The sequence below is a fragment of the Miniopterus natalensis genome, chromosome 13 (assembly GCF_054644295.1).
Source record: "Miniopterus natalensis isolate mMinNat1 chromosome 13, mMinNat1.hap1, whole genome shotgun sequence".
In the NCBI taxonomy this organism is placed as follows: Eukaryota; Metazoa; Chordata; class Mammalia; order Chiroptera; family Miniopteridae; genus Miniopterus; species Miniopterus natalensis.
In genome coordinates, this window is record NC_142093.1 from 49,679,095 (window position 1) to 49,704,131 (window position 25,037).

The window sequence follows — 25,037 nt, forward strand, 5'->3', positions numbered from 1 at the left end:
TTTCAGGCGGGCGGGCACCGCGGCCGGGCCCGGGAGGGGGCGTCGCGGTGTCTGCAGAGAGAAATGGGGCGCGCGGAGCAAAGGTCCTGGGGAAAAAAAAAAAAGGAAAAATAGGCCCGAGATGGCTCCCCCGGCGGCTACCGAGTTGCCTCCTAGGCACCCTGCGCCAGCCCCGCTCGGATGGGCGCCGCGGGTCCCGGCGGCCGTCCCCAACGCCCCGGTCACCTCACGAAGCCCCAAGCGTCGCCCGCCGAGCAGAACACCCGCTGCGGCCGCAGCCCCAGCCGAGACGTAACAACCGACGTCGACGGGGGGCGGAGCCTGGGGCGGGGCCGAGAGGAGCGCCCGCCGGGCCGGCGGAGGAACGCGGCGGCCTGGCGTTGGGCGCGGAAGTGCGAAGCCGCAGCTTTGCCCGGGCTCCCGAGTAGCGCCCGGAGGGGCATCAACAGTGTCTTCTCCGCTTTCTTTCCCTTTGCCCTGCCAATATTTAGTTATCGATTTTGTCTGAGGTTTGGACTTGGGACTGTGTCGCTTTGTGTATTTTTTTTGGTAATAACGGGTCCCAGTGATCGGTAAAAATAGAAGAGGGTGTTTATGCCAGGTCCTGGGGAACTGGGAAAACTTTGGCATAGCTGGTTTGAGGCGGTAGCGGGTGAAACCCAGAAAGCAATGATGTTCCGTCTCTAGGTGAGACTGTAGTTTGTGCACCGTGTGTGAGAGAAGGTTGGGCCCAAAGGGCAGTTAGGACTAGGTCCACCCGTCCCCTGCCTGTTTCAGTCTCTTCCCTGCCCGCCTTCAGTCTGAGCGGCTTTAAAAGCCAGGCACTGAAGCGCTCAGTCCCAGGGACAAAGGCTGTTGCATGTTAATACGTCCCAGTGCAAGGTTTACCCGTGTTTTCTTTCATTACCCTCCCTGCGTGTGGGCACCGCCCCGCAAGAGCAACTTGCATAAAATGAGCAGTGTGGGCGAGCATGCGGTGCCTGGTTCTGCGTTTCTTTGACCCCAGTGGAGCATACTCTTTAGGACAACCCCTGTGCCGGTCCTGAGGAGGAAGAGGGTTGCTTGCATGCATAAACTGAACAGGGCTGGCTTCTACCAGCCCCCTTGGATCATGAAGGAAAGGCCCCAAGAACCACAAGAGAAATGTGAGCCAAACGTTGCTCCCTCAACTGGGGGTAAAAGTTTTAGGAAGAATGGGGGCGTGATCCTCACTCTTGGCCTGAGTGAGGAATGGCAAGCAGAGAATGGACTGTGAGAATGAAGCCTCCAGTGGTACCCCTTTAAATAAAGCAAACAGGGACATTTCAGTGCAGGCAGTGGACGTGGACTTGGGAGGGGATGTCCCTGGGGCAGGGAGAAAAGAATCAGACAGAGGAGGAGGTTAGGAATGTGCCTCCAGCTCTTGGCCTCTGTTCCTTAATTAGCATCAATGTGGCTTTGTTTCTATGACCGGCGGATCAGTGTGGGAGACTGTATTAAACAGTTCATTTTAACAAGCCTGGTTCTGAAATTTCAGAATCCTAGGGGATGTCACAGTGACCCTGTTACTGGGCGATGTTGCTATACGAACTTTGATATATAGGGTGCTGTCTTTCACCTCAAAGGAATGTACTCACTAGTGAGGAAAGACTGGAACTCAAATAATATAAGAGAGGGGCAAATGGGAAAGTTGTGGTGTGAGCTGAAGACGGAACCAGTCAGGCCGGAGTTTCAAACTGGAAAAATATTGGAGAAAGAAGGAATTAAAAACTCTTGACATTTTTTGTTTGTTTCAGCTGCCTCCCATCCCACACATACTCTTGCCTGGTTCCCTCCAGGTTTAACTCTTAGGAAAGATAACAGGGTTGACGGTATATAAGGATATGGACATTTATATCCTCTATTGATGAGAATATATATAACCTTTCAGAAGGGCAACTTACAATGTGAATTAGAAGGGCCCCTGAAATTCTTGCTCTTCGGAACAGTCGTCTCACTTCAAGGAAGTTATCCTGAGGAAGTAATTGGACATGTACACACAGATGTGTGTGCAGAGTTTTGTTGTTGCTGTAAAGTTAATAATAGAAAAAGAGAAAGAAAGAAAATAAAAACAACCCAAGTATCTAGCAACAGAGGATACGTCAAATATGGTAGTCCAAATGATGAACTATTACGCAGCTACTAAAAAGAAACAGCCATATGGCTATGGACATGAAACCATGTCCAGAGTGCAGTGTTTGGAGGGGAGAAGCAGGTTACTGAGAAGTCTGCATGATATGATCCTATTTTTGCATTTGTATAAGAAAAAGACAGAGATATATATGCACTAAAATGTTAACCATATTCATCTTTAGGTGATGGGATTTAGATGATTTCATTTTTCTCTTTTGTGCTTTTTCTCTATTATTTTTTCTGAACTAATTATGCATTATTTTTATAATTTTAAGATACGTTTTAAAAAATAAGAACCACTAGAACTACTTCCCTGGTCTGGAGGTTTAACAGTAGAGACTCATCCTCCGGGACTCCAAAAGAGATATGGGTTGCCTTCCCATGAGGGTGATTTCAGCTTCCCCTATGCCTGATTGGGCAAACTAATTAGAACTTCTTTCAAAGACTGGGCTGACAAAAGGATGTTTGAGGTTTTCATTGCTTCTCATAATCTGTTTTTCTAACGGCTAGGCTATTAATCTGGGTTCTTGATTTTCCATCTTAGATTCTGCTGGTTTGTGGCAAGAGCATGAGAACCGTCATTAGAGGGCCTGGTCCAGTGTGGACTATTATCTAAGAACTCTGTCACCTTGTTAGGAAGTCGTAAGACCTCTCTAAACCACATTTTATCATCTATAAAATTGGATAGGATATTTACCCCATCAAACTGTTGTAAGGATTAAATGAGGCAATGAATGTACAAAGTGCTTTGAAATAGACATATTGCTTGTATTCCATTTTAAATAAAGAATTAATTTTAGAGGAAAAGAAAATTAAAGTCTTTGGCTTAGCTGAATGAAACAGTTATTTTATTTAGGGTCCAAAGAGCCCTCTCTTTTATTTTATTTTTTATCAATTTTTTGCCCATATTTAGTTTTAAAAGTCAAATAACACTTCAAGGCTTCATCTAAATTGGGACAATTTTGAGAGTGAAAGGGGAAATGATAATAAAATTATGCCACACTAACAAGGATAAACTGGGACTGTCCCAGACAAGCCCTACTTATTAAAAAATATAATCTTCTTATCCCTACCCACTCTAATTCCCATTCCTCAGAGACAATTCTTTTAGCATTTTTCTCATGTTTACCCTTGTATTTCCAATAATAGATTTCTACTGCGTTTCCTGATTTTTCCATTTTATACATCATTTATTGATTTCTTACTGTGGAAAATGAGGAATGATCTGTTTTATACCATCCATTCATATACCATTTTCTTCCACTCGTTCCCAATGCGATTATATTATATATTCATTTTTATATTAATATGACCATATAAATCTTGTTCATGGCTGAAGCACATCATTTATATTTCCATTCTTATGCAATTGTTCACTTCCCCTGGAGTTAATAATTAACTCAAATTTTGGTTTATTCTATTTTCTAGGGTCCTGTCCACTTATTCATCTCTGTCTGAACTATAAAACTACTTCAATGGCTAATCTATCAATTCCATATTTTATTGGAAATAAACCTCTAACCTTGGTCCTCCGGCTCCAGGCTGGACTGGTTCTTCTCCAGACCAACTACACAGGTGTCACCCCAGGACTATGCTTCACTTCTATGCTGGATTTTGTTTTCTTGATCCCTTGGTTGCACTTTGTCCTTTCTCTTCCTTGTTTGCATGGAACACATCCCCTTCTGCAGTGGTTTAATAAGAGAGTGAACACAGAGATAAACTTTAGAGACTTTACATATCTAAAAATTCCTTTATTCTACTCTTATTCTTTTTTTTTAAACTTAAAAGCATACAAGAATATTACCACCCTCTGAAGCCTACTGTCCCCCTAGTTTCTGCCTTCTTTGCCCATAGCTCCTTTCCCTTTTTTTGGCCCTTTCTTCCCCACACTTTCTATCCATGCACAAGCCCCCTTCCTGAGGAATCTTCTAAACAAGTAAAAAAAATTAACTGAAAATTTATAAGATCTATTTCCTTACTACCAGACTGATTTACATTTTGAAAACTTACTATTGGACAAGATACAATTACATAATTTATAGCTGATTTGAATATGGCATTTATGATCATTAAAAGAGAAGAATTCAGATTAAATCCTTAGGCATATAGCTACCTAACTACACTGTTTGTGTAAGAAAATCAGACTTACCCAAGAGTGCCTTCTCCAGGGACATGCGTTGCTGTGGTTGTGAGAACTGTCTGTCTTGTTCTTTCTATGTGGAGATCACCCTGTTGACTGACTGTCACCACAGCATCGGTACTAAGTTGCTTTTTACAGTGCATTAAGGCCATTATCTGCAGGAATAAGCAATGTCCAGGAAGCAGTGTTCAGAGACCTATTTGGCACTCTATGAGGCACCTTAAAAAGGGGAAACCTCTTTCACCAGAGCGATCCCTGCAGAAAGTAGCTTTCAATAACACTGAAAGGAATACACCCTGGGACAGCTCTGCTTTGTACACTGCCAGCCATATAATAAACAGCCCTTCTCCTCTGGCTGGCCAGCCAGATAGCAGTGATCAGTGCAGTCATCTTCCAACACCAGGAACAGCAAGCAGTAGGACTCTGTGTATAAACACTTTGAAGACAAAGGTAAATAAGGGTGGAGTGATCAAATAAGTCAGTTTTCCTCTTGGAGTAAACTGTTTTTCCTCCTCTGTCACCTGGTCTGACCATAGCACAGCAGGGCTGACTACATAATTTTTCTCCCTGGTACAAAATGACACACTCTTCTTGTTTAAAAAGCAGGAAAAAATGTACTGTTAAAGGTACTATATGAAGCTTTTCCTCTCTTTCCCAGTTGCTCTCTTGACCTGTCATGGTGTCTTTTAATTTGCTATTTAAGGTAAGTCTCCCTTTGGCAGGGGACACTCACAAGGTAAGTGCAGGTCCTGTCAGGCATCTGGACCACTCCCTCCAGCCGCAGACCCCTGCCGTGAGTCCCAAAATGGATTGCAACCTCAGTGCCGGAGCATGAGTACCTGGACTGGGGGGCGGGCAAGAGGCCTTTCCCTGGCAAGTTCCCCCCATCACCCCCCCCAAATAGTTGTGGTGCCCTGGCAGGGACTTGTCACCCACACCTTGCTGAAAAGTGTTCCTGGGGTACATATGACCCATCCCAACCTTCCTGGGCCTCAGCCCAGGCCCCACAAAGGGCAGAGTGTCACAGCAGAACATGGGCTTCGTAGCAGAAGACAGCCTGGTTGCCAGCTTGGTGGACGGTGGCGGTGGTCACAGTGGGGAGGGCAGACATGGAGTCTGGGCAAGGCCCCAGGCACCAGGTGATGGAGAGTCAGCTGCCAGGAGGTAGGGAGCTGACAGCAGGCAGACTGCACGGGAGCTGAAGGCTCCAAGGCACATGCTTACAGTGTTGGTCAGACTTCATTTACGAAACAGAAATTTAAAGGAAAAACGCTTAGAATTTCAAGGTGGCAACTGCATAGCATTAAACACCAAGTGCAGGGTCTGTCTGGATGTGGGGTCCTACGCCACTGCTCTGTTCACACCCCTTGGAGCCTGCCGTGTGGGGTAAGATTATTGAAATCAGTGAAGGTACAGAAAGGACTTTGTTTTTTATCACATTTGTGGCATTTCTCATATGGACTCGTACACAGTTTCATACCAGTCTAGCTAATGGATGGATGCTTTAGGTGAAATGCAATGCAAATATAACTTTATACTTTAAAAAAGAAACCAGAAAAGCATTTTTGAAAATTTCAAACCTGTTATGGTAGACTGATTCAGAAAGTAAGCTCGACTGAATTGAAGACATGGAGAAAATGAAAAAGTTCTGAAAATCCTGAAAAATATGATTGCAGAATGAAAATAGGCCTTACAAAGAAGAGGAAAGAAATTGGTTAGCATAGAGAAGGGTAAGAGAGAATTTTAAAATAGCAATATTGCTTTCGATTAAAAGTGTATATTTTGTTACAAAAGTAGTACATGTTTATTACAGAAAACTTAGAAAATATATATTAGCAAAAAGAAAAAATTAAAAATATGCACACTCCCATCATTCTCACATAATGAGAAAGTTTGTACCAATTGATTTTCCTACTGTAAATATAGGTTTGATACCCTTGATGACACTGAGCATTTTCATTTTTAAGATATATTTGCTGATTTTACAGCTGAAATGGCATCTCACCGTAATTTTCATTTAAATTACTACTTCGAGTACTAAATAACTTCTTTCCTCATCTTATATGTTTATTGTCATACAAATTTTCCTTTCTGAATTGTCCGTGGCCATGGACCATCTTTAATTGAGGTGTTTGGGTTTTTTTTAAAGCAGTAAAAGTAGAAATATTTTATTTTATTTATTGATTTTAGAGAGGGGAAAGGAGAGAGAGAGAGACATCGAATTGTTGTTCCACTTATTTTTGCAATCGTTGTTTGATTCTTGCATGTGCCCTGACCGAGGACTGAGCCAGCAACTTTGGTGTATTGGGATCACGCTCTAACCAATTGAGCTACCTGGCCAAGGCAACAAATTAGAAATGTTTTAAAGTATAAATAAAAAGTACAGAAAAGAATAGAGCAGACACAACACTTCTATGTGTTTTTCAGAAAGAAGGTCTGCTAGGGGTGAGGTCGAGGCTGTAGTAATACAATGTGCTATGTTGCTAGAAAAGGAAATAAAATGTTTATCTTTTTTCCTTACTGTTGTGCAAGAGTTTTTTGTTAACCTTTTTCTATGCCACAGAGCTTTTGCTTTACTATTTCTGGCCAAGTCATCTAAGTGACTGATAAGAGCCCTGGCCGAGTGGCTCGGTTGGTTGGAGCGTTGTCCAGTACAGCGAAAGGTTGTGGGTTCCATCCCCGGTCATGGAACATTCCCAGGTTGCAGGTTTGACCCCCTGTCTGGGCGTGTACTGGAAGCAACATATTGATGTTTCTCTCTCTCTCTCCCTTCCTCTCTCTCTCAAATCAGTAGATACATATCTTGTGGTGAGGATTAAAAAAACATTTTTCAGGAAGTGACTGATAAGAACAGAGCAAAATAAATTACTTTAAATTAAAAAAAAAAATTAGTTGGATATGAGAAACAATTTCTTGACCATAAAGATAATAAACCTAGGAAAGTGAATTTGTCATTATGAAGTCTCAGACCCTCCATCTGTCTTCTGTGATTTACATTAAACTTAATCATCTAGGAGACCGGAACTAGACCAAATGGTTGTTCATGTTTTCTCCCAGTCCTATTTATTTCTTAGATTCAAAGAAGCACTAACTTCAGAATTAGTGGGGAAAGGTCTGGGTTACTTGGCCAATTTGATTTAACTTGTGTTTCTCACTGTTGTAAGCAAAACAACTGAACCTTTTCAGGACTTTTGAGCGAGGGCTGCTAAGTCTACTATTGTTTGTTGGTTCTGCAAATAAATGTGAATTCTGTTACGTAACAACTAGGACAAGTGTTCTATTTATAAAAAAACAGCATGCTTACTGCTGAGTCATTAGGACTCATTAGGACTGTACACAAACACAAATATTCAACTCTATCCAAGCATGTAGTAGGAATGCACTTTCCTAGCCCCTTAGAGTGAGGTGTGAACATTTAATGACATTAACTGGCCAATGAAAATGACAGGAAGGAACATTTTCACTTTTGGGACCAAATTTTAAAACAAAAGGTTTATATATAGTTTATTGTATGTCATTTATACACAAAGTTTATATGCATGTAAATTTTACTAAAGTTTATATATAGTTTATTAAAAAATTAACGTGTTTAAAGTGTACAATTTTATGTGAGTATACACACCAATGAAATCATTACTACAATCAAGATAGCGAGCGTATCTATCACCTCCAAAAGTTTTCACTAGTACTTTTGTAACCCCTCCCTCTCACAGCCCCCTGTCCCCTATTTCCAAGCAGCTACCAATCTCCTTTCTATCACTATAGATTAGTTTTGAATCTCTACAGTTTAATCATACACTATATATTCTTTTCTGGCTGGTATCTTTCACCCAGTGTGATAATTTTAAGATCCATCCATGTTGTTATATGTGGCAATAGTTTATTCTTTTTTCTTGCTGAGTGGTATTTCACTTTATGAATATGCCAGTTTGTTTATCCATTCTCCTGTTGATGAACAGTTGAGCTGTCTCCAGCTTGGGTTCTATTACAAATAAAGCTTATGTAAACATTTGTGTACAAGTCTTTATACGGTCAATAATTCTTTTCCCTTTGAGCAAATGCCTAGGCATGGACTGAAGGGATCGTATGTTCCTTGTATGTTCAGCTTAAGAAACTGCCAAATTGTTTTCCAAAGTAGTTGTAATGTTAACATTCACCAGAAGTCCACAAGGGTTTCATTTCTTCTCATTCTCATCAATACTTGGTATGGCCCTGGCCAGTGTGGCTCAGTGGTTGGGTCATTGTCCCACACACCAAAAAGTTGCAGGTTTGCTTCACAGCCAGGGCACATACCTAGGTTTTGAGCTCAACCCCTAGTTCGGGCATGTACAGAAGGCAATCAATTGATGTTTCTCTCACATTGATATTTCTCTCTCTCTCCTTCTTCCTCTCCCTCTAAAAAATTTTTTAAAAAAATCAATAAAAACATATCCTCAGGTGAGGATTAAAAAATAAAAATAAAAAGAAATAAAGGGTATCCAAGTTGGAAAGGAAGAAGTAAAATTGCCTTTATTTGAGATGACATGATAGTCTAGACAGGACATCCAATGGAATTCCCAATTCTATTGTGGGTTTAGAGCAAGTGTGTTTAGCTAGGTTGTAAAATACAAGATCAACTGACAAAAATCAGTTGTTTTCTTATATACTAGCAAAAAACAATTGGAAATTGAAATAAAAACATTAAAAATATTGAATAGTTAGTGATAAATCTGACAAAAGATATGAGAGACCTATGCATTGAAAACTATAAAATGTATCTAAGAGAAATTAAAGAAGTTAATAAAGTAGATATATTGTGTTCATGGGTCAGACATTTAATACTTTTAAGATGTCATTTCTCCCAAAATTGATCTATAGAGTTAATGCAATCTTAATCAAAATCATAGCAGGACTTTTTATGGTAGAAATTGATAAGCTGTTTCTAAAATTCATGGAAATGCAAAGGGCCTGAAAAAATGAAAACATACTGAAAAAGCAGAATAAAGATGGAGAACTAACGCTATTCAATTCTAAAATCATTATAAAACTTCAGTAATCAAGACAATGTAGTATTGGCACAAAAGGAGAAAACTATATCAGTGAAACAGAGTCCAGCAATAAACACATACATATATGAACAACTGATTTTTTTCAAAGATGCAAGGCAATTTAGTGGGAAAAGAATAGTCTTGTCATTACATGGTGCTGGAACAATTGGATATCCATATGCAAAAGTTCCCCACAGAACTGTACTTCAATCCATACTTGTGCCATATACAAAATTTACTCAAAATAGATCTTATATCTAAAACTATACACTTCTTAAAAGAAAGGCTAGGGATGGATCTTGGTGAATTGAGTTAAAGATTTCTTAGATATGTACCAAAAGTTCAATCCATAAAAAAAAACAAATTAATAGATTAGACTTAATAAAAATTAAACACTTCTGTTCTTCCAACAGCATTATAAAGAGAATGGGAGGTATAATAGCCACAGACTGAGAGAAAATATTTTCACGTCATATATCTGATAGAAGTCTTCAATCCAGAATATATAAAAACTCTCAAAACTCAATCATAAGCAAACCAATAACCCACACAAAAGTTGGCAAATGATTTAAATAGATAATTAAAGAAGATACATGTTTGGAAAATGAACATATGAAAAGGTGCTCAACATAATTAGCCACTAGTAAAAGATAAATTAAAACCACAATGAGGTGCCAGTACATATTCACTAGAATAGCTAAAATGTAAAACTCCCCATTTCAAGTGTTAGCATGATGCGGAGGAATTAGAACTCTCACACACTGTTCATGGAAATGTAAAATGTTACGTCCACTTTGGAAAAAAACCTTTTGGCAGTTTTTTTAAGTTAAATATATACCAATCATATGACCCAGTCATTTCACTCTTAGCTATTTTCCCAAGAGAAAAGAAAGCATATATCCATACAAAGACTTGCGTGTGAATGTGTTTAGCAGCTTTATTTGTGTTGATAGTCATGTATTCACTTATCTAAAACTCACAACCGTCTTATGAGTTACACACGTTTATTGTCCCCATTTCAGGGTATTGTTAGGAAATGGGGACATGAAGCGCTGAGTTGGTCACTTACGCTTGTCCACCACAGGGAATAATTATAAAACCCGGCTCAGATATGTGTTATATTACAGCTGCCTCAAAGTTCACAGTGGGTTGGGAAGTTCAAATTGAATAATGCATATACAATGCACATAGTGTAATGCCTAGCGTATTGTAAGTACTCAATAATGTGATTGCTGGTGATATTGATTTTGTAGTAAGGCAATGACAGTTCAAAAACCATGTAGACAGAGGCTGTAATTGAGAGAATCTAGGATTTACGGAATGCTTTGCCATATTTTGCCATGTGTCTTAGAGACGCAAATGTAGAGAGCTCTTTTTTGTAAAGGAAACAATATTGAATTTTAATAAAATACTACTGAATTCTGGAGACAATGAGTGAGGTTTACAGACTTCATTCCTTTAGCAAATAGATAAATCTGTTGAAATGAAGGCCAAATTGTCTGTGTCAGAGTGTCAAGTCGTGAAACCTGTAATTCCTGATAGTTCTGCAGTTGTTTGAGCAGAGATGGTCAGGATGTAAAATGAGAAGACCTGTGTTTTGAGGTCATATGTCCTTTTGCCAGAGGAACTCACAGTGAAACACTCTTACTTTAGCTGGCCCGAGAGAAGCTGGTGACAGATTATTAGAATACGCAGGGCCATTAACTCTTCAAATAATTCTCCGGCAATCAAAACATTGCTTATTGTTGTCATTCGACTGCAGAAGTAATTGGTGATCTTCAGAGAAAAACAGAAAAACATGAGCAAACAAGAAGAGATTATCATAATCGTAGCCTCCAAATCTCACCTATCTATAAATACCTTAGTGGAAACCTTTCCAGAACTCCTTCTATGCATTTTTAAAAGAAACAAAAATAGGATAATAGCACAATGTACACTTTTTTATAAATTGCTTTCTTTACTTGGCAACATATTCTGAATTTTTTGTTTTGTTTTAGTTGATGCATTTCTGCAACATCATTAATCTTTGCATAGATATACAATCATCAATTTAATTTTGAGGTTCCAAACAAAGCTTTGTTGGCCATCCTTGATTCTACCACAAGACTCTACATGTTATCATCGCTGATAATTTCCTTAGGAGAAATTCTCTAAAAGAGGAATTGCCTTGTCAAAGGACTTGAACATGTATAAGATGTTGTGATACATTTTCCAAATTGCCCTTCAAAGAAGTTGCACAGATTTACCACTCCCGCTGTCAGTGCACATACTGTTACTTTAAGACAAGCTCCAAAAAAGAAGATTGTGATAAGCTCACGTATGTCCCTTTTTATCTGTGAGTAGCCAAATACAACGTAAATAGAATTGCTTTCTCCATCTAAATTAAGATTAGGGTAGTCTGCTCGGGGTAATCAGGGCTAGCAGAAGGATCACTCCACAGCTGGGAGCTTGAAACGTAAAACAATGGATAAAACTACAAAAAGAAAGGAAAAGCCTACTCAAAGAAAGGTGAAGCAATTGGTAGCATATTTTTGCTGATCTTGTAAAATTGCTTTTTTAAATATATGTTTTACAAAAGAATAAAGGGACTTCAGGGAGGTCATTCCAAGGCTGGAGGGTAAAAGAACTAGAAAGGGGCTTGCAGGCTCAGAAGAGGACTTCAGGAAGTCCAGATTGAAATCTAAGGATTAATTGTTAGCAACTTGTGCTTACACAGCACTTTTATAGTTTACAAAGCACTTTTTAAAAAATGGTTGTTGTTTTTTTATTGATTATTAGAGAGAGAGGGAAGGGGGAGAGAAGAAGAGAAAGGGAGAGAGAGAAACATCAATGTGAGAGAGACACATCAATTGGTTGCCTCCTGCACGAGCCCCAACCTGGGCCAGGGGTCGAGCCTGCAACTGAGGTATGTGCTCTTAGCTGGAATTGACCCCAGGGCCCTTCAGTTGGCGGGCCATCGCTCTAAACACTGAGCCAAACCGACCAGGGCAAATGATGAAATAATTTATAAAATTCCTAAGGGGGGTGGGTGTTGTGACAAGGTAAACCTTGTCAGAAAAGCACAGAGTTGGCTCTCCCTCTCCCACCCTCCATCTGATGTTCTTCCTTTAGGCGTGCCTCTGCTTCCTTTCTCCTAAGCTCCAAGGGCCCTTCTTTTGCCTCTGTAACTTATTTCCTGAGCCCATGCAGCCCAGTGACTCACTTCTTCCATGGCTCACTTCTACCCCTGTGACTCTCTAAATAAACTTTTGCTCGTATTGGGCGGGGTGGGAGTGGGTGGGGAGCATGGAGCGTTAGGGAGTGCGAAGGCCTAGGAAATGCCGGGTGGCGTGCTAGTGGCAGAGCGGTGGGTAATATCTAACTGACCCAGGGTGAACGTGCGTAGTGAAGAGAAGGCCAGCATCTTGGGGTAGGGAAAGGGCCAGGGAAGAAGGGCCAGAGGAGGAGAAAAAGAAGGCATGGCCAGGTACCCAGGAGGAAACCAGCTGTGAGGTCACCGGCTGGAGAAGGGGAGAAACAGGGAGGGCCCGTGCACTGTTAACATATTTGAAGGATTTCTTGTGGGAAAGAGATTAAACTTGTTTTATATAACAAGCATGTGACGAGCACATATACAACACAAACATGATCTGTGTGTTACATCAATCGCTGCTGTCATAGGTGGCAGCGACACCAGCCTGCAGTGTTTGAGGGACTTCATGCTTTGCTTAGCAGAGCGGTGGGTTGTAAAGTTGGTAAGAACGTGTACAGGTTGTACTAGTGAAAAGGACGGTGGAGATAGTAAAAGAAGGGTCATCCTCTTGAGTAAGAGCCATATGTAGTGTGGAAATAAAAGGCAGTTATAAACCTAGAAAGCCCCAGATTCATACAAGAGTAATCTTATGATGGGAAGTGTGGGAATAAAAGAATATAGGTCACTAAATGTTACGCTCCTTGGTAGGGAAAAAAAAGGAATCTTATAGAAAACTAAAGAGGTGAGGGGGAAATCCTATTTAAATTTAAATCTGTTAGATTACCCACATGAAATGCCACTTTTAAGTCAATATTATCAAAGAACAGCAATTTCACGTGGTTTCCCCTTATGTATAGATTGTCTATTGTTATGGTAAATGAAGACCAAGAGACTTTGAGATATTAAATAGCTAAGTACAGTTTAATTGTAAAATTTCTGTTTACTTTCCCAGGAACATAATCTTTAATTACAACTAGTGGGATTTGGGAATGCTTCAAGGAGAGGTGTTCGCAGTGGTGTTGAAGACTGCTTGACTTAGTAACGGAGATGGTGTAGAAAAACATCCCAGGCCAAGAGCAGCAGCATAAAGGAACGGCTAGAACAGTGCCTATGGCATGCTGCCTTTTGTGTAAGAAAGGAAAACAAAGTATATATTATTTGCTTGTGTAAATGTTTAAATTTTCTGTATTCTTACAAGAAACTAATGTCAGTGGTTGACTATTTGGAGCTGGGTGTGGAATCTGGGTGGATGCGGGACAAGGGTGTAGGGAGGACTTGCTACTGGGCCTAGAGTTTAAGATCCAAGAGAGAATTTAGTGGATGGTGTTAGATCATGAAAACCTTGAATGCATTACTATAGGGTTTGTACTTTAGTTTCTAGGGAATGGAGAACCACTATAGAATTTTAAACAGAAGACTGAAATAAAATATTCACGGAAGGGGTAAGAATTTTCTCTGTAACACCTGAAGTGCAAGAAATGTTACATTCTTTCGTGTTCCAAAATGAAATCAATTTTGCTTCATCCTTCATTTATCACAACTGGCAAAAAACAACAACGGGTTTTTTGGGAAATGGTGGTGTTGAGAAGGAGTTATCCCCATCTTCCTAACTCCGTTAGGATCATGGAAGAGTTATGGGAGCTTATGGGTGGACTAAAGAAAAATCTCTCAGCCTATGGCCTCAACGTTGCTGTTTCTTCATACCTTGGAGCAGGACCGACTTACATAATTTGCAGGGTCCAGTGCAAAATGAAAATGCAGGGCCATTGTTCAAAAATTAAGAAATTCAAGGTGGTGACAGCTGAGCATGAAACCAAGTGTGGGGTCCTTCTGTGTGGGGGGCTCTTTGCTACTGCACCCATCTCAGTCTCAACAGCTGGCCCTGCCTTGAGGGCTGGCAACCTCTAGCGGGATACACTTCTTTGCTAAACTAAGCTCCAGGAGTCTCCACTGTGTTTCCCCCGAAGCTTGGTGCTTGTTGCCCAGGCCCTTGGCTTTCTCATCACCACCAGCTGCGATCTTGCCACCTCCAGAGCACTGCTGCCCTGCTTGCTCAGTTCCTCCTCAATTTTCTTATCTGAGTCTGAGTTTTCCTGAAAGTAGAACCTGAAACAAAGATTTGGGTGCTGTAGTTATTTGGGAAGTTGACCTAGAAGCAGGAGTGAGATACAAGGAGCCAAAGAGGCCAAAGAAATATATAGATGTTTAAGTGAGATGGCCACTGCTGACCATTCCTACCTACAGCTGGGAAAGAAGCGAGGCCAACTGGCCCTGGCTGGGTGGCTCAGTTGGTTGGAGCATGGTCCTGTACACCAAAAAGGTTGTGGGTTCGATTCCAGGTCAGGGCACATACATAGGTTTTGGGTTTGATCCCCTGTTGGGAGTGTATGGGAGACAACTGATCAATGTCTGTCTCTCACAAAAATGTTTTTCTCTTTCTCTCTCTCTCCCCCCCTTCCTGTCTCTCTAAAGATCAATAAAAATATATCCTCAGGTGAGGATTAAAAAAAATAAAATAAAATAAAAAGAAGTGAGGCCAACAGGAGTAAAGTGGTGCACAAGGGGTGTCCCTTAGAATGCTTCCCAAACTTTACTATGCACACAAGTCATTTGGGGATGTTGCTAAAATGCATATTGTGACTCAGTGGGTCTGGGGTAGCACTTGAGATGCTGCATTTCTGCACACCCCCAGGTACTGCTGGTGCTGGCGGTGGTCTGCAGATCACATTTTGATCCACAAAGCATTGCATCTCAACCTCAACCCCCTGCCTCTCTTCCTGTCTCTCCAAGAACTCAGACTTGGCCTCCAAACTTTAAGCACGCAAAGCACAAGGGCAGAGAAGGAGGTAGAGATCCCCTTCCATCTACAAATTGTTCCTATTTCCTCAATAGGTTATCTGGATGGATCTATTTTAAAAAGGTAATACAGATGTCAGTATGAGGCATAGAAAAGAATCATGAAGAAATGAGAGGCAGCTATGTCAAGCAAGAATTGGCAAGGGGTCTTGAAGGTTAGAATGGAAGCAGCCACCCAGCCAGAGTGGCTCCATTGGTTGAGTTTCAGTCCCTGTGAACTGAAAGGTTGTCAGTTCGATTCCCGATCAGGGCACATACTCAGGTTGTTGGTTTGATCTCTGGTTGGGGGTGAACAGAAGGCAATCCATCTATGTTTCTCTCTCACATTGATGTCTCTCTCCCTCTCTCCTGCCTTCTGTTTCAGCATGTCCTTGGGTGAAGATTAAAAAAAAAAAGGAATGGAAGCAGCCAGAAGAGACTTTTCAGAGGTCCACTCAGCTGGCTGAGGAAGCCAACCTGATGTTAGCAGGAGACCGAGAAGGGAGGAATAAAGGCAATTGCAGAGTTTTGAGCCTGGATGTGCCAAGAATGATGAGTGTGCCATTAACCAAAAGAGGCAAAAAGTGCAGTAGCTTGTGAGGGAATATGAGTTCCCTTTCACTCACACCAAATTTTAGGAGCTGTATGTCCTTGTATCTAGGAGAAATCCTAGATCAGAACAAAATGGTAAAATAAATACCATAATGGATATCAAATGAGTATGGATGTGAAGTACAAAGTGTTTAGAAATAAGAATGTCAGGACACATATTCATTGAGTGGAAGAAATCTAAAATAATGGGGGGGCTGTTTTGGTAGTGTAGGGCAATTCTACTAAGAAGTTCTAGATAAAATAAAAACCTTTGCTCATAAGGAGGCCTGTCTCATTTTTTTTCTATAACAAACTGTTGTAAATCTTTCAGAAAACCTTTGAAGCTTCCAGGAAAGCCAATCCACTCCCTGCCATATCTTCTCTGATATTAGAATCTGAGAAGCTGGAGTTACTTGTCTGGGATCTTTTATGAGCACAGTTTATACACAAAATAGTCTCCTGTGTTCCCTTTTAATGTGGTTAAATGAATGTATTTTGGAATGTAAATTTTTTTCTAATTTTTTAAAATTTACCAACAATTTTACAGGAAAAAACACATATAAAACAACTTGGTAGAGCTTTTGGATCTTTCCTCAATTCTCATTAGTGTATATACATATGATTTACATGTTCCTTGTGATATTGGCTGTGAGTCGATGGTGTGTAAATTGCTTAATGGCCACTCATCCCTTTGTAATGTGACCTAGATGTTCTCCTCATCAAAATATGGGGCCTGTTGCCTCTCCTTTTGAATCTCAGCTGGCCTTATGACTGGCTTTGACCAAGAGATTATAGTATCTGCTCTTGCCCTCTTATAATGCTGCCACCAAAATGTGAAGAAGCTTGACCTAGCCTGCTTCCTGCGAGAGACCATGTTCAGAGATAAAGGCCCACCCTTCAGCCAGCACCAAACTCCAGACATGTGAACAAAGCATCTGAGACCATCCAGCCCCAGTCTAGCTGCCAGATGATTATAGTCAGATGAGTGATTCCCAGGCCACGCCAGCAAACACACCATGCAGCTGAACCCAGCACAAATTGCTAACCCACAGAATTGTAAGCAAATAAAATGATGGTTGTTTTAAGCCACTAAGTTTTAGGAGTTTGTATGCAATAACAGTTAACTGATATAATTGGGTACATGATATTTGCAATTTGGAATTATCATTATTTTAGATATAATTTTTTATGTATTTTGACAAGTTGCAAGATAACAATTTAAAATGATTATATGCAGTTATATTTTATTACTTCACCACAGTTTACTTAAATTTTTCCCAGTCATGAAACATTTGGTTTGTATAGTTTTTCATTTTATGGATAATATTATTCTAAACATCATTGTATAAGTGGCTTCTAGATTTTTTTCCCTTTTCTCTAGGAAATTTTCCTACCAAAAGTGAAATCAGTGGGTGAAAGGATGTCACATATTAACTCTCATTACATATTGCCTGACTGTTTTCCAAAAGATTATTATCAATTTACAATGCAGCCAGCAACATACCTATCTCCCCATGCTCATTTAGCAAACTTTCTATTAATTTAGCAACTTTTAAATTGAGTATGCAAATATTAATTTTATATCTTGATTAATATTCACAGATAGAGCCCGGCCGGGAGTGGCTCAGCGGTTGAGCATCGACCTGGGATCCAGGAGATTGGGGTTTGATTCCCTGTCAGGGCACATGCCCGGGTTGTGGGCTCGATCAATGACTCTCTCAACATTGATGTTTCTGTCTCTCTCTCTCCCTCTCCTTTCCTCTCTCTGAAATCAATAAAGATATATTTTTTAAAAAAAATCACAGATAGAAATAGATACAGATTAAGAGATATATAGACAGACTCCATGCAACCACACACCCACCCAGATGAAGATTCAAAACATTTTCAACTCCCCAGAAGTTTCTCTGTGCCCTTTCTCAGTCACTACCACCCCCAGAAGTAGCCGCTGTTCTGACTTCCATCACCACAGATTAGTCTTGTCTAACCTTAAACTTTGTATAAATAGCATCGTACAGATTGTACCCTTGTGTGCCTGCCTTCTTTTTCTCATCATTACGCCTATGAAATTCATACATATTCTTGCTGTGTATGGCTGGGGCTCAGTCTTTTTTGTTGATGAATATTATTTCATTAAATAAATATACCACAATTTCTTTATCCGTTTCTCATTTGATGGGCATCTGGGTAGCTTTCAGGTTGGTGCTGTTGGTCTATTTTAATAGTTCAATTGTTGTGAATTGGTACCTTAGAGGTTCCAAATAAAAGAACAGAAAAAAACTCCAGAAAGGAACTAAATGAAATGGAGACAAGCAATCTACCAGATGCAGAGTTCAAAACATGGGTTATAAGGATGCTCAGTGAACTTAGGGAAGAGTAGATAAATTCAGTAAAAATTTTAACAAAAAGATAGAAACATAAAAATGGAAATAATGTTACAGAACTGAAGTCATTTTTCACCTACTTGCATCAAAGCCCAGCCAAATACAAACAAGAGTTTACAGCAAAGAAAGTAAAGGTTTGTTTAAGGAAATGGTGCCAATCCTGGAGTCACAGGTATGGTCTAAAACTTGGCTCCCCCATGGCCTGCATAGCATCGATTATATATGGGGAAAAATTGTTCATGGTGATTAAGAGAGTAGGGATCGTAGGCTCTACTGATTGGTTGGGGCCAGGGTAGGGAGTAATTGATCACTGTATCAGGTCCTGATGTCAGCCATGGCGCCAGTCTGTCTAGGTTCATGAGGATGTGGTCGGTAGAGTCATTCTACTTTCTTGGGCCTGAGGCTAAAACATAACTGAGATCACAATGTTACCTTTAGTTTGACTGAAACTCTGTTCCCTCGATCAACAGATCTGAGGCTTTTTCTTAAGACAGTTTGACACTGACCAGAACCTGGTGTTCTATCTAAGGGCGTTAAAGGTGGAATGAAAAAAAAAGAAAGGAAGCAAATGAGTCATGGTGCCATTAGACTATGGTGTCAGCTTGAATCAAGAAGGCAGAAAGGAGAAAGGGTCATAGGCAGAAATAGAGTTTCTGTGTGGTTAAAATAGAAAACATAAAAAAAGAGCCAGCTAGAAATGAAGAATACAATAAATGACATGAAGAATCCATTAGAGGGACTCCAAATTAAATTAGATGAATTAGAGGATCTAATCAGTGATTTGGAATGCAAGGTAGCAGAAAACACCCAATCAGAGCATCAAAAAGAATAAAGAATGCAGTGAGGACACATACAAGAAATAACCAATGAATGCATAAGTAAGTGGAACAACAAATCTCTCTCTCTCTCCTCAATAAAAATAAAAATAAGAATTAAGAATCCAAAACAATGAGGATAGTTTAAGAGGCCTCAAGCATAAAAACATTCTCATCATAGGGGTACCAGAGGAGAAGAGAGAAAGGAATTGAAGACCTATTTGAAGAAATAATAACTGAAAATTTCCCTAACCTAGTGAAGGAAATAGACATACAAGCCCAGAGAAGTGCAGAGGGTTCCAAACAAGATGAACTCAAAGAGGCCCATACTAAGACACATCATAATTAAAATGCCAAAGATTAAACCTAAAGATAGAATCTTAAAAGAAACAAGAGAAAAGTAGTTAAATACAGGGGAGCTCTGTCAGCTGATTTCTCAACAGAAATTTTTCAGGCTAGAAGGGATTGGCACAAAATATTCAAAGTGATGAAAAGCAAGGACTTTCAACCAAGATTACTTTACCCAGCAAAGCTATCATTAAGATTCAAAGAACAGATAAAGAGCTTCCCAGACAAGAAAAGGCTAAAGGAGTTCATGACTACAAAGCCAAAATTACAGGAAATGTTAAAGAGAAGATATTCACCAATGTATATCCAATAAAGGGTCAATATCCAAAATATATAAGGAACTCATTCAACTTAACACCATAAACACAAATAATCCAATTAAAAATAGATAGAGGACCTGAATAGACATTTCTCCAAGAGGAAATACAGACGGCCCATAGACATATGAAAAAATACTCAGCTTCACTAATCATCAGGGAAGTATCACCTCATACCTGTTAGAATGGCTATCATCAATAAATCAATAAACAACAAGTGCTGGTGAGGATGTAAAGAAAAAGGAACTCCCATGCACTGTTGATGGGTTTGTAAATTAGTGTAGCCACTATGGAAAAGAGTATAAAGGTTCCTTAAAAAATTAAATATAAAACATAACACATGACCTAGCAATTTCACTTCTGAGTATTTATCCAAAGAAATCCAAAACACGAATTTGAAAAGACATATGGACTTCTATATTTATTGCAGCATTATTTACAATAGCCAAGATGTGGAAGCAATCTAAGTGTTCATTGACAGACAAATGGATAAAGAAGTGGTACGTATAAACAATAAACTATTACTTGGCCATAAAAAAGAATGAAATCTTGCCATTGGCAACAACAATGATGGACCTAGACAGTTTATACTAAGTAATATAAGTCAGACAAAGAAAGGCAAATAACCATGTGATTTCATTTATGTATGGATTCTAATATGAACAAAACAGAAACCTACTCATAGATACAGAGAAATAATTAATGGTGGCCAGATTGAGAAGGGCATGGGGGATGGGTGAAAAAAGGGAAGGGCTTAAGATGTATACATTGCCAGTTATAAAAACAGCCATGGGAATGTAAAGTACAGCATAGGGAATATAGCCAATAATATTGCAATAACTATGTATGGTACTAACTTATCAGGGTGATCACTTTGTAAGTTATATATATGTCTAATCACTATGTTGTACATCTGAAACAAATATAACATTGTATGTCAATTGTAATTGAAAAATTTAAATTTTTTTTTAAAGAATCCATGAGAGAAAAAAGCCATATGGATCACAGAATGCTACAGACACACATGCACACACACACATGTGTCCATACACATTATTTCTAGTGAAATGTTATAAAGATATATCAGCTTAGGTGACTGTTCAATTGCAAGTTGTTTTAGTGTAGTTTTGTTCTGTTATTTAGAAATCTAAGTTTGATGAAAGGTCATGCAGAAACCCACCATTTAATTCAGCAAAAACACATTCTAATCCTGTACCCTTCCGTCTCAAGAATTTTCAGTGCTGTTTACCACAACTTGGTAGCATTGCACAGCATATGCAGGACTAACTCAGACTTTATATTAATCTCCAAAGGTCTAAAATTGCAAAGCAAATATCATGAGGTGAGTGAGAGCTTTGTGACGGACACTCACTCATGACAAGGTTATATGACAAGTAAAAATAGAGTATTTGGTTAAGAAACAACTAAATACTGACAAGTTTATCTACAATAGAAATCCACAAAAGGGAGAGATCCAGGAGGGTTCTCCTGAAGTACGGAGGCTTCGAGTGAAAACAGTGATTTAAACTGCCTGTGAGGCATTGGATTAGACTTCAGGGGATTGGGAGAAGGACATGGTTCGCAGAAGGATGGGACAGAAGCAAGAACAGTGTGAGCAGAGAAAGTGAGACTGATTGAGATTAGAACTGAAGGTTCATGCTGGGAAGCAGTTTTGAGGCCAAATGGGCCAGTGGTGAGTAGGACAAGGAAGGTTATTAGATTTAATAGTGGGCACTGCATGGAGATGGTAGAAGTGCTATTTCAGGGGACTTGTGGTCAATGAATAGAACTATTTATTATTTATAATATACTGTTTGATTTTTTGTGAATAATATCCTTCACAGCTTTCCATGAAAAATAACACTATTATCCTAAAGATCCCTACAGAAATGTTTATGCTTTTATTTGGCACTGAATCTAGCTCTTCATAAGGAGCAGTCTCCATGCCCTCCCATATGTCTTACTCCTTCAGGCTGTTGCAGATCCAATCAGAGGCTCCACGGTAAAGCAGTTGGTTCTTTGGCTTTTGCATAAGTCTCAAAATAATGTGCATCATGAGAAAAGGGACAGACAGCAAAGGGTCACATGGTATGGCACATATCTACTGTGTTCCTTTCGTATCACAGGTGAATACACGTATAGTTAGAGATTAAAGAAATGCCCTAAGAGTTGGTTAGATGAGAAGAGTTCTATTTCAATACGATGGTGTGTTTTAGTTGGTTGTGCTTTATTGGACAAACATGATCAGCAGTTGATCTGGAAAAAGGAATTTAAATTATCCACATTTCATAGCATCACGAATCCAACCGTAAAGAGAGAAGATATCTACATATATATGGATGAGTCTATAAAAATTTAAGATATAATATTACTCAAACCAAACATAGAAATGACATAATGAATGCTTAAAATTTGTGTAACCACTTTCTTACATCGCACACGAGAATAAACTCAAAATAGATTAAAGACTTAAATGTTAGACTCAAAACCATAAAAATCCTAGAAGAAAACTTAGGCAGTAAAAGCTTGGTCATTTCTCATAGCAATATTTTTTCTAATATATCTCCTCGAGCAAGGGAAACAAAAGAAAACATAAACAAATGGGACTACAACGAACTCAAGAGTTTTTGCTTAGCAAAGGGAACCATCATCAAAATAAAAAGACAACTCACTGAATGGGAGAATATATTCGCCAATGATACATCTGATAAGGGGTTAATGTCCAAAATTATAAAGAACTTATAAAACTCAACACCAAAACCCCCCAAACAATCCAATTAAAAAATGGGCAAAAGACCTGTGCTCCATGTCACTAATCATCAGAGAAATGCAAATTAAAACCACAATGAGATATCACCTCACACCTGTCAGAATGGGTGCCAGCAACAAATCAACAAACAGCAAGTGTTGGCGAGGGTGCGGGAAAAAGGAAACCTTCATGCACTGTAGGTAGGAATGCAGATGGTGCAGCTACTGTGTGAAGCAGTATGGAGCTTCCTCAAAAGGTTAAAAGTGGGAACTACCTTATGATCCAGCAATTCCACTTCTTGGAATTTATCCGAAGAAACCAGAAACACTAATTCGAAAGACTTATGCACCCCTATGTTCACTGCAGCGTTATTTACAATGGCCAGATCTGGAAGCAGCCCAAGTGCCCATCAGTAGACGAGTGGATAAAAAGCTGTGGGACATTTACACCATGGAATATTCTCTGCTGTAAAAAGGAAGACAATTTTACCCTATGTGACAGCACGGATGGGCCTGAAGAACTTTACGCTAAGTGAAATAAGCCAGTCCGAGAAAGACACGTACCACATGATCTCACTCATATGCGGAATTTAATGAACAAACTGAACTCAAAATAGAGACAGACTCAGAGATACCAATCGAAATAGAGACAGACTCATAGGTAGAGAGCAGGCAGACAGCTCTGGTGTTTGGGGGTGTAGAGGGATTGAGCAAAAAGGGGGGGAAGGGAACTCAAGGACATGGACAACAGTGTGGTGATTACAGAGGATGGGGGGGTGGAGGTGGAAGAGGGCATGGAGAGGGTAAATGGTGATGGAAAAAATATAAGAAAACAAAGAAAAAGAAAAACCCTAAAGACATAACAGGAATTTTTAAAGTTATGATTGGAACGAGAAGAAGATTAAGGAAAAGAACTTTACTTGGATAAACACTGTAATAATACAATGAAATTAAAAGAAAAAAATTTGTGTAGTTATTAAATGCTCCAAAAATTTCAGGGCATTCAAAATAACAGCTAAGAAACACCTGGTTTATTACATTTTTATTTATAAAATTTTATTCATGTAACTTACTTTTAATGACATGAGATTCTACACTTTTCTTTCATTTTTTTGCTTAAATCAATAAGAAAAGTGATTGTAGTTACGAATATGAGTAAGCTACAGTCCCTGGGATGAGAGTTTTGGGAACTTTGGGCGGCAGGGAGTGTATTTTGCCTGTGGGAGGAATGTCAGTCACTGGGGAGGCAGCCTTTGTGATGGCTACCAGTGGTCCTCTTCTTGCTTTTGTGTAATCCTCTCACCTTGAAAACGGGCTGGGCCTAGCGACTTGCTTCTAACAGATGGAATACAGGACAGGTACCCTGGCCAGTTTGGCTCAGTGGTTACAGCGTCGCCCCGAAGACTGAAGGGTCCCTGGCATGATTCTGGCCAAGGGCACGTACCTCAGTTGCAGGCTTGATCCCCAGCCCCGGTTGGGGCACATTCAGGAGGCGACCAATCGATGTGTCTCTCACATTGATGTTTCTCTCTCTCTGTCTCTCTCTCTCAGTCTCTCTCTCCTCCCTCTCCCCCTCTCTCCCCTCTCTCTGAACATAAGCAATGGAAAATACAGGATTAATACAGGAAAGGTGAGGATGTCACTTCTGAAATTGGGTTATAAAAATAGATTACTTTTGTCTTGCTGCTTTTAAAAAATATATATATATCTTTATTGATTGCAGAGAGGAAGGAAGAGAGATAGAAACATCAATGATGAGAGAGTCATTGATGGGCTGCCTCCTGCATGCCCCTGACTGGGGATCGAGCCCACAACCCAGGCATGTGCCCTGACCGGGAATTGAACCCCGATCTCCTGGATCCTAGGTTGACACTCAACCTCTGAGCCCCCGCCCCGGCTGAGCCTGCTGCTTCACTCTTGCTTATTCATTCGATGGAAGCCAGCTGCAGTGTTGTGAGCTAATTGTAGATATCATAGTGAGGTCATGTTTTTTAATCCACTCTGCCAACCTCATCTTTTTGTTGTTGGTTGTTTTTTGTTAATCCTCACACTAGCATGTTTTTTTTCATTGATTTTTTTTTTTTAAAGGTAGTGGAAGGGAAGGAAGGAGGGGATGGAGAGAGAAACATTGATGTGAGAGAGACACATCGACTGGTTGCCTGCCACACCTGCCGACTGGGGCGGGGATCAAACCTGCAACCCAGGTATATCGCCTTGACTGGGAACCAAACTCGTGACCCTTTGGGGAGAAGGCCAATGCTCTAACCACTGAACCACACTGGCCAGGGCCAACCTTGTTTTTTAATTGGTGTACTTAGACCTTTTACATATAATGTATCTATTAATATGTTAGAGTTTAAGTCTGCCATTATATTTTTTGTTTTCTATGTGTTCTCTGTTTTCCATATCTCTAGTTTCTTTTTCTCTGCCATCTGTGGGTTACTTGAAC

The 25,037-nt window shown here is 39.9% G+C and overlaps 1 pseudogene; it reads left to right on the plus strand.

Moving 5' to 3' along the window:
• Positions 1 to 180: 180 nt before the first annotated feature.
• LOC107528626 (large ribosomal subunit protein uL4-like) overlaps positions 181 to 25,037 on the plus strand; it is a 28,489-nt pseudogene continuing 3,632 nt past the window's right edge.